Below are 15,095 nucleotides of genomic sequence, written 5' to 3' on the forward strand. Positions count from 1 at the left end.
AAAACATAAAGTACATTAAAAATGCTTTGCATATATTTATTTTAAATGGATCAGTTGGATTAAAAAGTAATTATTTAATAGAATTTGATTTTCTGAAGAGTCGTCTTCAGATGTTTTCTGTATACCTAAGATCACATTTTTGTGTGTCCATTTTAAATTTTAAATTACTTTTTTTTCCTTTTTTGGTGCTTAAATGATTTTGCTTCCAAAATCTGTCTGCACTGATTCACACGTCAATAGCAGAGGTTAATCTGCCCGTCAGTCACACGTACATACATGCCCAGAGACAAAGTCAGACCCCCTGCTTTGCTCAGTCCACTGTCACAGGTCTCTCCCTGGTGGGCCGCTACTGTCCGGTCCCTCCAGACCCCCTGTCAGCGAGCCCCTCAGGCAGGGGGGGACCAGGCAGCGTGGCGACAGGGGGCCTGAGGCTCTAATGCACACAGTGAAGCGGCACACAGGCTGGACCACTGAGCAGCTGGCACAGGAGCATGGGGATGGCTCCTCCCTTGGGGCGACGTGAGCAGAAGAATGACATGAAGACAGACAGGGAGAGAAGATGAATGTCTGGAATATCAAAATCACTGACAGGTACAGTTTCAGACAGCCAGGGCCTCACTCAGAGTTAGACAGAAGAAAGAGGAAGTTCAGGGACCTTTGGTTTAGCTGCTTTCTAAAATGTGGTCTAATGTGGTCGGGGCAGATCTTTGACTCCACTGTGAACAGAAAGTTTACGAAATCTGCCAGATTACAAGTCAGATTTACTCCTCTTCAGCAAGTGCTTGTGGCTTTAGCCTCCCCACAAAGAATGGCTCTAGTTTATTTTTGTACGGCAAAAAAAAATAGATGAGAGAAATGTCTTTTCTCCAGAGACTAAGTGGTACTGACAGGAAAAAAGTGAGCATGTTCAATCAAATTAGAAACAGATTTTGTAATTTACTTTAAAAAATACTCTGCTTTTGTAATTTATTTAGTAAACAGATGCTGTATTTGTGCAATCAGGATCTGATTAATGTGTATATATTTGTGGGTGTGTGGGTGTGTGAGGAGTCAGAGGCCAGTCAGTGGTGGTACTTAGGGACAAGGCCTGTTTTTTCTGGCTGGATGCTGCTGCTCAGGGAGGAGCTACAGTCACGTTTGTGACTCGGTTTGGTCAAATTCCTGTTTAAGGTCTTAAATTTCACAGATGACTTAACAATGCCCCCCTGCTGCTGGACCAGCCCTGCCAGTCACTTTGTTTTTCTGTTTGTTTTTCTGGGATCTGGACAGACTGTGTTTTTCTCAGGAATCGGGTTTCTCCGCAGCTCTCCTTGCATCAGTTTCTGACGCCCTTTTCAAAGACATCTGTTGTTTTACCAGAAATAGATTTTATTAAAGGTCTAATTCAGGCAATAGTTGCCTTTCTTTTGGGTCATAGATGAGAAGGTAAAGATTTTTGCTTCAAATATTTACATGTTAATGATTGTACTGGGGTTTAAATATTTTAAGAATTACAGATTAAAGCTATTTTCATCATACAGAGATGGTACAAGTGCAGGGTGACAATTAAATAAAGTAAAAAGGAGACACAATGTTCAGGGTGAAGCTGTGTTTCCTGCACAAAAAACTTTTTTAAGAGAAACTTTAGAAGCTGTCCTTTAAAGGGAGTTTGAAGCACTTTATTGAGCTTAATTTCTTTTGAAACTTTAACATCATCAGCATTGGCTCATTGCCACACATATGCTTTGTAAATATATATCTGCTATATAAATATATATATATATATATATATATATATATATATAAAAGCCTTGGAATTAGCCAACACCAGCTCTTGCTTAAAAGACACCATAAGAAATTTCCAGCATGAATCTGTTTTGTAGCCTTTGTAATCTAGAAGAAAACTAGCATTTATATACTTCCAAAATGAACATTACTTTTTGATCTATGATTCCATTTATAAAATGTCATATGACAAATTTTGTGTGGAAAATATTTTTAAGTCACATATATACTTGTGATTGCTTGTTCTACTACTTAAATGTTTTAAAATAATAAAAAAAGCAGAGCTGTGCACGTCATAAACCTAAAGGATGACCTGCCAGGTAATTGGTGTCATAATTTTCAAATTCAGGCTGTATTTCTCATAAAATTGCTTGCAAAACGTTTTGTGCTTTATTTCTGTTGCAATATAAATAAAATAATTCCTCTTTTTGGTTGGGGTGATTTGTGGAAAATTTATAAAAAAAGAACAGTCAACATATGGAGTGAGTGAAATAAAAAAAATATATATTATTATTATTTCTTAAATCCAGCCGGTATTAAAAACAACAACCTTTTTTTTGTTGTGTTAGTTTTAAAACATGGAAAGTTTGAGGCTCTGCTTTAACACGCTCTAGACTACAGCTTCAGGGACATTAAAATTGCTTGACTTATTCTCACAAAGCTGCTATTTGCAGTTTCAGTTAGACTGGTAATTGGCGTTTTGCTAAATAAGGAAGAGTCAGAATTTCCAATGGCGTTGCAACTAAAAACGTATCAGCCTTTGCCTGAGCTGTAAGGACAACTTGAGTATAGAGTAGAATTGAATAGAAATATAGTTTATTGTCCCATGGTGGCGAAATTCAGGTGTACCAGTAGCTAGTTAAATGCAAATAGTAGAACGCATTTTCAAACTAAGATAAAGCAAATATGCATATATGGATATATGCAATGTATATATAAAGTATACTTTATGTATATATGTACATAATGTATTTGTACATATATTACTTAAGAAATCACATCAAACGAAAACAATTAATAACTTTTAGCATTCTAATTTTTATAGAAAAGTTGTCACAAGTTGAAAGTGAATGAAATTTTAACTCAACATATTAAAATTAAAGGTGGCATCATCACTTCCTGTGTAACAAACAATAAAGTTGACAGGAGAGATTCTGGATTTCTTACCAACATGATTAATTAACCTAACAAGAAAAACAAATCTAGATTCTAGATGCATTTCTTTACTTAACTTATCATTACGGCATCACAGTGCAGTTCCAGATGACATTTGAATTTAATCATAGATGGAAATATTCTAATTTTGCTGAAGTCTTTTGAATGTGTGTGTGAATGTGTTGTGGAGTGTGTTTGGGCTCTGATGAATCTGTCAGGACGGAGGGCAGGGGGTGATGTGACTGCTGACAGGCTCCCAGCAGGCCTGCTGAGAGCCCAGATACTCTGCTCGCCCTCCCTCCAGCTTCCCCAGCCACCCAGCTCCCCTTCTCCTCTCTCTGGCCTCGGCTCCGACACATTTGCTGTGTATTAGCCACGGAGAGTAAATTACAGCACCCTGGACCTCTGGATGATTCCTCTCCTTATTCACATGTCCTTCTTCTCCTCTCCTCCAGCTCATTGTCTCCTTCTCTCGGTGTTGTTGGTTTTCTCTCAGTTTTGATCTGTTTTCCTCTCTCTGTCTGTCATTCGCGTCCGGGCTCTTGGACTCCTTCAACCCTGTCAGATTTCGCTCCCCTGTCTGTCTTTCTCCCACTTCTGTTATACTTCTCATCCACCATTCCTCCATTGTGTCACGCTACAAAGCGTTCCCTCCCTCATACACATCCCCTCCACTTCCCATTTACTTTCTTACAAGCAGGTCCCTGTTGTCTAGGCTTCGCAGGTTTCTTAGCCGACTCTCTAGCTCTCGCACCTTCTCCCTCTCAAACATTTCCCTCACTCTCCCTCCATCAGCCCTCCTCCTCCTCCCTCTTTCTGGAAACAGATGTTGTTTGTCAGATCTTATCATTACTGGCTAATTAAGAAGACATCTCTTCTCCTTCTGTTTTGCTTCCCTCTTCTCTCTCCTCTCTTCTCTCTCTCTGTGCCATCCATCCCAGATTCATTGTTCTTCTGAGAGAGAGGTTCGGGTCAGGGTTTGATGCACACATGTTATCGGTGAGCCTGATTAGCGACAGATTGACTGAAAGGGTATTAAAAAGGTAACATTAGTGTTTGCTATGTTGCAGGCGACCCTAAGCACATTTGTTGGTGTTACCGTGCATCTCCATCTGACAGTTGTGAGAATATATTTTGAATCTTCATCCCCCAGGGCACACCGAGCATGCTGGGAGAGGTCAGGCCACTGATGGGACGTCTATTCCCCGTCCTGGTTTTGAATTCATGTTCTCTAGACTCCGAATATCCCTCCATATCCATCTATTTGGCAGCACAAACACAGTCCCATGTGGCTGAGCTTTGTATGCAATCTCCGCTTTTGGCTTTGCTCAGGAGACTGAGGCATTAATTCATTTAAAATTGTTAAAATGCACATTTAGAATCAGGTGAGAGGTTGTGGGGTAAAACTGCTTTTGGACCCAGGAGAAACCCAGCTGCGATGTTGGAGTGCCTCTGCTATTCCCTTCCCTTCAGCTCACTTTATTCCTCCCAGCTTCACCATGCCACAGTCAATTTTTCGTGGTGGTATGCCTGAAAGCTTTACAGCAGTACTGAGCTCTATAAATCTGTGCTCGTGTTTAAAAATGTTTGGCTTTGTCACAGTTCTCCATTTTAGTATCGGGCTGGGTCTGGACTGAGGTTGCAGGGCTGAGCCTGGGACAGAGGCGCGGCCAAAATGCACACAATCTGACAGAAGCTACATGGATCATCGTCTCATTGATTATTTTACAACACAAATCCAGGTATTTAATTGTGATTTGATGAAGAGATGAGGTTAGAATTAAACTCTAATAGCTTCATGCAAAATGCTTTGTGGAGAAAAAATGACACTGGACACTGTAAGCATTCTTACAGTAGAATATGGTGGTGTCAGTATAATGCTGTGGGGACAAGGAAGCCTGTCAGAGTTGATGGAAAGATGAAGGGAGGGAAATTCAGGAAGAACCTGGAAAAATCTCTAAAACTCTTGTGACTGGGACAGCGATTCACCTTCCAGCAGGAAAACAACCCTAAACACACAAATGATAAAGTAGATGACTTTAGATCAAGTTCTATTCATATTCATGTGTTTGGATGACCTAGTCAAAGTCCAGTTTTAAATCCAATCAATAACTTATTGTAAGATGCTGTCCACCCAATCTGACTGAGCTTGCGCTTTTTTGCAAAACGTATGGATCACATTTTATCTTTAAATTCATAAAAGACTTTGCTCTTCAACAAAATGTGGTTCTGCAAAGTTTTGACTCAGGAGAGTAGAACATAAATGCATGCCACACTTTCCAGATTTTCCTATATATATAAAAAAATATGAAAAACACACACTTCAGTTTTGGCTTAGTATCAAAAAATAAAAAATACTAAAGGGATGGGGATATCTTTGTAAGTTGAGAGAGCAAAAAGCAAAACAAACTTGCCTAAAACACACTGAATTTAGACTTATCTGACTCTTTTATAGATATCTGTGTCTGCGTAAAGACATGATGGAGAATGAAGGGGAAAACTAATGGATGTTTGCAGTGATGCTTGCTGCTGAGTGAAGCTGAAGTCACAGATTTCCATGTATGTTTTTGGAGGAGGAGGGGAGGCGTCTGGAGGGACCGGTGTGAAAGGTCCTGTGGTGGTATGCGACAGAGGAGGTATCAGTTCGTGGAGGGTTTTCTGTGCCCCATTAGCAGTGTCAGAGGTCATGTGCCCCGGGTGTTAACCCTGATGACCAGTCTAGCTTCCAGTCTGCCAGGGGACCCTGGTCCAGGGGTATTTATTACCTACCACTACCCCCAACATCCCCCTTATTACCAACACACACAGACACAAACACCCCTCCAAACACAAATCTTCTCATGGAAGAAAACAAATCACCCAAAGTTGATCCTCAGCTGGGGTACATGTACTAATTGGATGCATATCCATACAGCGATGCATGATGACCCATCTGTAGCCTGATGTCTTGGAATTAAACACGGGCTCATCCAAATCTTAGTCTTTAGCGGCGAGTTGCAGCATGTTTTGGCTCCTCAGATGCACTTTGGATCAAAAATCATCTCCTATTTCTGTTCAGATATCTCTGAGACATTCATGTCGGAGGCATTATTTTTACTAATGTAATTTTGCATGACTGATTGTACACACATGGTCGCCTGACTTGGACCAGTTTTTCTTTGTTGAACCCGCGAAGGCGTGCTTGTGTGTGTGTGTGGTTCGCACAGCCTTTGTGTGACACATGCATGTCGGGCTGCTGTATGAGTTAGTGCTCTTAGTGTGTGAGTGTGGCAGAGGAAGGCCCTCAGCATGTCAGTATGTTTTAATGCTTCACATCTGGTTTCCTAATTTTCCTCCCTGCAGCTCCCCTCCACCGCCATGTCAGGACACTGTTTTGTTTTTTCAGGGTGGGGGTGATGGAGGGGATTTCTGATGAGTGATGGCCCTGCATACAGGACATCAACAATCTTCCTCTCTTCCTCCGTCTCTGCCTCTTCTCTTTCTTAATCTTTCTTTTTTGTGTGTGTGCACTCACTTTGTATTCTCACCACCCTGCATCTGAAAGGCTAGATAGATAGATTTTGCGAATCAAGTCATTTTTTGTGTCATTATCCTTTTCGCCCTCGTTCTTTCGCCAAATCACTGAATTTGCACTTAGTCAAACTTTAGAAAATGATTACGTAAATGTGCATCTAGCTAACTTGAAACTTGCAGCAAACCCTTTATCAGTTCCCGCTGCCACCAAAGCTGCATTCCCAAGGAGCTGAGAGGCCGATGTGTTTTATGACAATTTGAGAAGGCAGTTTATGTCGACAGTGATTAGTGCTGATGAAATCCTATGAAAGTTTATGTCAAGCTAGGTGCTCACCAGATGATTAAGGCCACGTGTAAAGCAGAAAGCCCTCCTGATGTGTAACAGATGCCCTAATGGACACAGAAATGAGGAACAGAGCATCCAATCCAAAGAACAAAACTATAAAATCTGCCTATTTTTATTTGTTCTCAGTGTCACAATTTGACATTTGGTCTTTGAACTTGGTTTGGTAAAGTTAGTTGCACCAGTTGGGAAGCTCAGGTCTCTCTGTAAGACATTTGGTCTGTTTGGCCAGAAACAGGGAAATGAATGAAAACAATAAACAAACAAACAAACAAACAAAGATTATATTGAATAATCTTGACAGGAAACATAGTTTAAATGAAAAATATTTTAAAATAATAAGGGCCTCTGAGTTTTTGTGCTGAGTTACTAAGATCAGTGTTTGTGCTGGCAGAGTCTAACTCAGAACGAATGCCACAAGAGGAGAAGAAAAATTGCTCTAAAAGCTCTTTTAACCTCAAGCTGACAGCTAAATATTTTATCAGAGAAGTCCATTAGCTGACAGTAAGTTTGATTATTGTTTGATTATTGTTATATTTAGGTTTTCAACTAACTGTGTAAGCCATATTTCAAACTTCAACTAAACAAAAGGAGAAGAAAAAGCGCAACAAGTCTCCTTCAGCATCGCTTCCTGGAAAAATATGTTTTCCAGTTTAGTGCACTGCCCCTTGACTGCTTTAACTAAAGTCGGTAAAGATCTCTGGAAACAACATTTCACTCACATCTGGTGTAAAATGATGCAGAGATTTGTTATTTTTTATGTTTTCTGTGTTTTAGCATGATTTTTAATGTAAGGTTCTTGAAGACAGACCCAAATTTAAGCAGACTTTAGCAGTTTAAATAACTGAAGATGCTCATGTCTGTGAGATAATACCATAAGTGAATCTGAAATGATTTTACTTTTGTATTAGATTGTTTGTCACAGTTTTCTTAGTTGAATGTTTGAGTTCAGCTCTAATTTTAGCCTGCAGCAAAATCCAAAGATTTAAATTAAGCTTTTAAAATGTCATAAAATGTCTTAAATATAATCACCAGTGTTATTTAGCATATATTGTAAATTCTGCTGTTTTTTATTTATGTATCTATTTTTTTGGGGAGGGAATCCACGTTTAAACATACCTGTGAACCTTTAAAGACTTCTGCCTCTGAAACTGGCCTAATAATGGTCTTTAAAATTGAAACATCCACATCACGTTATCCTGCATCAGTTTCTTCATCTTGGGAAAGTGGGTATTTAAAATGGTTTGGCTTGCAAAAAAATAATTCAGTATTAAGGAATCTGTTGAATTTATGTAACATGTTGAAAACATACTTTGTGCCCTGACTTTTTAAATCATTTTTTATCTTTTTATTTTTTCAAATCTAAATGTTTTTCATTTGAGTAAATACAAAACACAGAGTGCAAGTGATGGTTGTATGTATTAAATAAAAAGCAACTCATACCAGCCTTGCCGTATGGGAAATGTAATTGCTCTCTTAACCCTAATAACTGGTTGTGCCACCAGAGACACCAACAACTGCTGTCAAGCATCTGCAGTAACAGTTAAGGAAGTTTTTACATCCAAACCATCATATTGTTTTTTAGGCCATTAAGACGTTTTCTTGATGATGTGTTTTAAATCATGGTTCTGCTTTATGAACTTGAGGTTATCTGATCTCACAAGGTATTCTTAGTCAGAAATTGTTTTACCAAAAGTAAGAATAAACTAAATTTGACTATGATGTTTAATAATTAGGATCAAATTCGAATGTATGCAACTGATTTTCACTCTGTCTATACAATTGGATTAAATTCACTATACTCGTTACATACATTGTTCTTTTTTCACTGCTTTTCTTTTAATGTGTCTTAAAATGATGATGTTGTGGATCATCAGAACACAAATACGTTAAATTCAGTCTAGTTACAGTTTTGAAATATCAGAACTACATAATATTACCTCTGTTTGGCATAATGTGCATTTTATTCTTTTCCAGGTTTTTCTTTTCAACAAAGTTCATGCATAAATGCTGCCTTACATCTTTTGACTGCATTACCTAAACCCAAAAGGTTTCATAGTTAAAAATGTGCCACAATACAGACAGAGTGGTTCACAATAGCAAACTAATTGGCTAATTTGATTTTTTTTTTGTCATATTTGGCAATAAATTTCTAGAAGACAAAAATTTAATATCTGTATTTATCTGAGTCAGCCATGAAAACGCCCACATAGAGGATGAGATATAACATAAGTCTAGGTTTTAATGTTAACTACTTGACACTTTAGGCTGTTTGTCTTTAAGATGAAATGAAATATCTGGGTTTAGTTGAGTCTATCAAAACCTCCATTACTGAGTGTTGCTGCAAGCATCATCAGGGAGCCGACCTCAGCTCCTGCACAGTCGCAGCCGTCCATGTTTCTCTATTCCTGCCTGTTTTCACATCCCCAGACCTGGAGACAGACTAAACTGGGCTAAAACAAAACCAGACATCAACCAGCTAGACTGAGACTTGATCGTGGTGGAGTGACTGACGTCATTTCTTGATTGTGCAGGTCAAGCAGGACTCTGTGGTTAAGCCCATTACAACAATGGGCTTAACCACAATCATATTTTATATAGTGCTAATCTGATTTAGGAATCATTATTTGAAAATGGATTTATTTTATTCACTCAAACTTTGTTTTTGTCTGGTATTAAAATTTGAACGAAGCAAAATAAATCTGTAAAGGGGCAAAGACTGTTTCACATCACTGTTGTCATAAAGCGCCTGTAACACGAGCCGCAGGTTGAAACACCTATTCAATTTTAACTGGTCTAGTTTTATGTAACTTACTTAATTAAGTCAAAACTATGTTGAATAAAGGCATTAAAGTTGTTGAATTATTTTGTGATCATCAGTTCTAAGCTTACATCATAATGTTCTTGAAAATTTTAAATTGAAATTAGGAAAACTCACAGAAACTCTGAACCCAAAGGTTATTGAACTTAGATCAGACTGTAAAGCAACTTAACTTTACTGCAGAAATTCAGTAGCAGTTCTGCTGAGAAAAAACATTGCGACAATTTTGATATTCAGAAATATTAAATATTTGTTAATATTTAACTCTGTCATAAATAAACATGTATATATTAACATTTTTTGAGTCGTTTACTTGATAATAACAACTCCACAAAGCTTTATGTCATAAAATCCAAACTATCCCTTTAAAGTGTGTTTAAAGACAGAAAGTGTTACAGAAGATAAAACACAGTTCACAACCCCTGACCACATGCAGCTATGGTTCAACTCAGTTACCATAATTTTGCTTATCAGATAAAGTTTACCTAAGAAACCAATGTTTTCTAGTTCGTATTTGTTTTGTATTCATTTTCTAATCCAAGAGGAATTTTTTTTGTCCTAAAGTTTTTTTTTTATAAAGGTTTTTAGTTTAAGTTGATGTTTAAAACTTCAAACTCTCTTTATAAACATTCAACCAACAGAAACGTTGATGCTCTTTTCTAACTCGTCTTATTTATACTTGCACTATTTGCACACTCAAGTGTTACTCACTTGAAAGTGTTATTAGCAGATAATAACCTGCATTATTGAGCAGAACAAGATGTAAATGTATAACATCACTAGATTAAAAACAAACACACTTGCACGATGAGTTCTTTGAAATCGGCCGTTCTTTGCTAATGTCCCTGTGACACAAGGATTACCTCCAAATCTTTGCAGTGTGTCGTACACTGTGCTGTGTGGGTGTGTTACTCCACCAAAACAAAACAAACAACAGCAATATTAAACTTCTGCAACCACAATAGAAGAGGGGGGTAATAAAAAAACAGAGGGTCCTCAACTTCTTATTAATTATGCAAGATTAGTCTAATTATAATTCAGCAAATGAATGTGTGGCAGAAGGTGCGAGGCGACGGGGCTGGGAGATTTGCATGTTAAGTGGGCAGAGGGAAGCGGCTAATGCATGCTAATATATGCGTCAATGTCTCGCTTTAATTTCAGCATTTGCAGCTGTGTGCGTCCGAACTGAGGGGGGTGAAAAGTTGACTCAATGGGTTTTTGGGTAAGGGAGCTGGGGGGGTGCAAAGGTGGGTGTGTCAGCGTATTAAGGGGTGTGTGTGTGTGTGTGTCAGTGTGTGTGTGTCTCTACATGCCGGTGTGTGTGCGAGGCATCTGGTGTCATATAAACAAGGAATGATGAGAAGAAGTCAACAAATAAGGTCAAGAACCCTCAGAAAGTGCATAAAGCCAGAAATGGATGTAGACAGTCGCTGAATTAGGGTTGTGGTTTTCTTGGCCCTCGGTCGTCAGTTCAGTGAAACTGTCATGTCATCCAGTTAAATGTGTGACGACCGATTGTTACATTGTCTGCAAAAAGGCTGGTGCTACCAAACCTCGTCATTTTCTGTGTATATATCAAATGTATTTAATCTTCTTAAACCTAAGTCTGTCCATCCATCCATCCATCATATTCCACTTATCTGAGATTGGATAATAATTTTGATACCCCAAAATAAAATCCTTTGCAACTTCTTCCCATAAGACGTCATCTAATCAGAAAAAAGTCTATCGCTCTGAGCTGCATTGTTGCTGAAAATGTGCTATATAGATACAATTACCCTACATAGCTGTGTGTAATTCAATCAAATATAGCTGCTCTGTGAAGGCCTCAGATTAGTTAATATCACTGTTGCCCTTTAGCAAGAAGGTCCTGGGTTCGAGTCCCAGCCTGGGGTCTAAATGCTTGGAGTTTGCATGTTCTCCCTTTGCATAAAAACTTCTCCCCGCAGTCCAAAAACATGACTCTTGGGTTAACTTGTCTCTAAATTCTCCTTAGAAGTGAATGTGTGTGTGCATGGCTGTTTGTCCTGTTTGTCTCTGACTGGTGACCTGTGCTGTTCCCGGCCTCATGCCCGTTAAATTACTTACCAATCTGTGGCAACACTTGAAGACGGATTCTCAGAAATGCTTCCCTCTGATGTGGTTGAAGTTTTCCATCTTGAGCTGTACAAATCTGGTGGACACATACCCTAAACACTTAATTTGAGAGAACTAAGAATACAAACACATGACACACTTTTTCAAATTTTTCATTAAGCATCCCTCCCACGATGCCATTACGGACTATTTTGTGCTTGTGTGTCTCAAAACATAAAACACTGATCAAAGTTTGTCCTTGTAACATGAAAAATAAAATGTAAGCTCTTCAAGTGGCGTGAATATTTTTGCAATTTGATACTGTTTGATTTTCAAAGATGTGCACAGCTAGAGTTAGAGTAACACACCTCATAACTTTTCTGTGAGATTTTAAAACATGAAGATGTCCACAACATTGATGATCTATTAGAAGTGAATTCTCAGTGTGATGTGTGAGAGGCACATATGGGCCCTTTCACATTTTCACTCCAAACTGAGATCTACCGCAGCTCCGAGGTGGAAGGCTCGAACTCTGACAGATAAATTGTAATCACTCTCTGCCAACAACAATATTGATTGTCCTCTGAGCGCATAACTCAACTCCAGAAATATTGGAGACAAGTTGGAACTGAGAACTAGTTTCAAGCCAGATCCTGTTCACAAGGGAGGAAACTGGAGCAAGCGATGGAGAAATGATCAGTAAAAGCTGAGAGAATGAGGGAGAGATTAGTATTCGATGGGAGGATTCAGGGCTGTGGGGCCAATATGAATTTCCTCTCCACACAGCCGCTCCACATTAAGATGAATTATGTTTGCAAAGAACACAGTGTGGGTGAGATCAAACCAACCCACGTAAGCCAACAAAACGCTGCCTCCTTCTGTGGCATTTTTCCCCTCACTGTTATTGTTTGCTTAGTGGAAACAGCGACAGTGATTTAAAAGTACTTCACTGAAGTAAAATGTAATGCAATGCTGGAAGAAACTAGAAAAGAATTACTTTAATATAAGTACAGGAAGATACTTTGAGGAGAGTTAGATTTATGGTGCATCTGTGATCTGATTGTTTCTGCTGCTGCTTCAAAAGCAGAGCTGGCTGATCAGACACAGCGACACCTAGGGAATATTAATGAATATTATTTGATACAAAACATAGTTCATGCATATATAAAACTCTGACTTTTTTCCTTCACGAATATATTCAAAACATTCAGACACAACAAATGACATTGAGTGAAACTATTAAGAGGTCAAGACATCACAAACGTAAGAAAGATGTTGAATAATAGACATAAAAATGTTTAAGTCTTTTTGTCATTTTGATTAAAATGTTATTTTATGCAATTTAGTGTAGAAAGCTGCACACATGTGTAGTGTGATGTTTACATCTGAAATCTGTTAATGGATAAATAAACATAAAACTGAAGTAAGAAGTTTCATGTAACAGAATAAAAATATAATAAGTTGGACTGCTCTTCAATGAGCGATGACCCTGAAAAATACAATAGATCAGTGCTTTAAAGAAATTAAATAAGTTTGTGACCATTTTTTCATTATATTAACTATATTTATACTAAAATTACAGCCATCAAATATTTTGCATTGCTTTTTTAGTGGGGATGCTTTTGATAGCATGTTAATTCAAAGCTGTAAAATTCACCAACTTCACTCAACTTTAATTCTGGAAGTTGGTTTTCGCTGCTTCTTTAATTTCCACCCCTCAAAGCAGAGTGGATAAAACCCTCACTGTCTTCAATTTCAAAGCAGACCAAGTATTTTTATCAGAAAACATTGCATCTGGGTTTATTGAGGAAAAGCAAACTACATGTCGAAGATAATTCAGTTTTATTTTTCATTTGTTAATGATGTTTTTATTATTCTAAAATAACCAACTTTTATGAATTTTGTAAGAGTCGGCGACTATTTTCTTATTGACATAGAGTAGCATAATGTCCAGATCACAATGTTTTTTTTTAATCTTCCTGATTCACTTAAAAACAAATAATCCTGTCTTATAGCTATGCACATGCAGTGAGATTATACACTAATGTCCATCAGCATTATTTACTCTGTATTATTACTGTGATTGTGTAGCACTTCCCTCACTCATCAGTGATGTTGTGGACATTGCAACGTCTCCAGTTCATGTCGTTACATCGATTGATATTTTTATTCCAATCAGAGCAGCTCAGCCTTAATAAGCTGATCCAAACACAGCAGTTAACCTGGTTAAAAAACTCTGTGCAACATCCTGACAATCTGTCTCATAAAAAGTATAAAGTTTTATCATTTATCACTAAAGATATATCATACAATTAGAGACTTCAATAAACTCACTTCTTTCCAATTTTCCTCCTCTTGGTAGAGTTTTCATGCTGAGCAGTTTACAGAAATGCATGTTTTAAAAAGACTTCTGGCTGCATCAGCTCCAAACATATTTTAGTGCTTTTTCAGTTACATTTTGCAGACAAAACAATGCAGAAAAAAATGTTCTCCAATTTCTAAAACGTAAAAATGTGTTTTAGATGTCAGAACCTTTAAAAGACTTCATTACACAGACATTTTCTCTTAGTATCCCAGCATGCCAATCAGGACACACTGAACAGGCGGACCAGGAGGTGCACCGGTCTGTCTTTGACTACGAATTTCTATGTAGTCCTGACTGGCGAAAAACCCTCAGGAGTTAGGGAAAATTCAGAGATGTTGGATCAACAAAATACTGTGAATGACCCATTATGCAGTTTTGCAAGCACACAAAAATAAACTGATTTTAAAGGATTGGCTGTGAATTTCATGGCAAAACAGCAAGCTGGGGTTGCAGCTGCAGGAATCCCAGATGGTCGACCATCAACAGGAGTTTTGTCAGGGAGCCTTGGTTAGAACCTGGGACCTGATTTGAACATTTCTACAAATAACTCTCCTTCCTTCCTTACTAAGAGTATAAATAGGAGAGTAATTTAGCACCCACTTTTAACCACAACTTACTAAAGTAAACTCAACAACTGAGCAAGGTTTCACACAACTATGTTTTAGTCACATCATGATTGAGTTTTTGACAGACATTTTTTTGTAAATGGAGTGGACACTTAGTTTAAGATCTGAATTTTTGTTGTAGCGGGGTCACCATACAGCTCAGATGTTTTTTTGTATTTTTTTTTTATTTAAGTTTTTTTATGGCCTTGCAAAACACCTGAATAGATCTCCTTAATCTCATCCTTCCCTCCCTTCACTTTATATCCTCTTCCTCTGTTTATTTCTACATTCTCTATTCGTCTTTTCACCGTATTTCCATCACAGAAATTCGGCGTATTTCTGTGATGGAATGCGCTCCAGTTTCTTCCTCCTCTTTCCCATCTTTGCCTCTTAGCGTGGGGACTTTGGGATTGCGGCAGAGCTGCGTTGCCATGGCAGCTGGCTATGTTTCCG

General features: G+C 38.2%; 1 protein-coding gene across 4 annotated transcripts in view; it reads left to right on the forward strand.

The window, feature by feature from the left end:
• ebf2 (EBF transcription factor 2) overlaps positions 1-15,095 on the forward strand; it is a 38,716-nt gene that overhangs the window by 13,572 nt on the left and 10,049 nt on the right. The window lies entirely within an intron of this gene.

The sequence above is a fragment of the Xiphophorus couchianus genome, chromosome 12 (assembly GCF_001444195.1).
Source record: "Xiphophorus couchianus chromosome 12, X_couchianus-1.0, whole genome shotgun sequence".
NCBI classification, from domain to species: domain Eukaryota; kingdom Metazoa; phylum Chordata; class Actinopteri; order Cyprinodontiformes; family Poeciliidae; genus Xiphophorus; species Xiphophorus couchianus.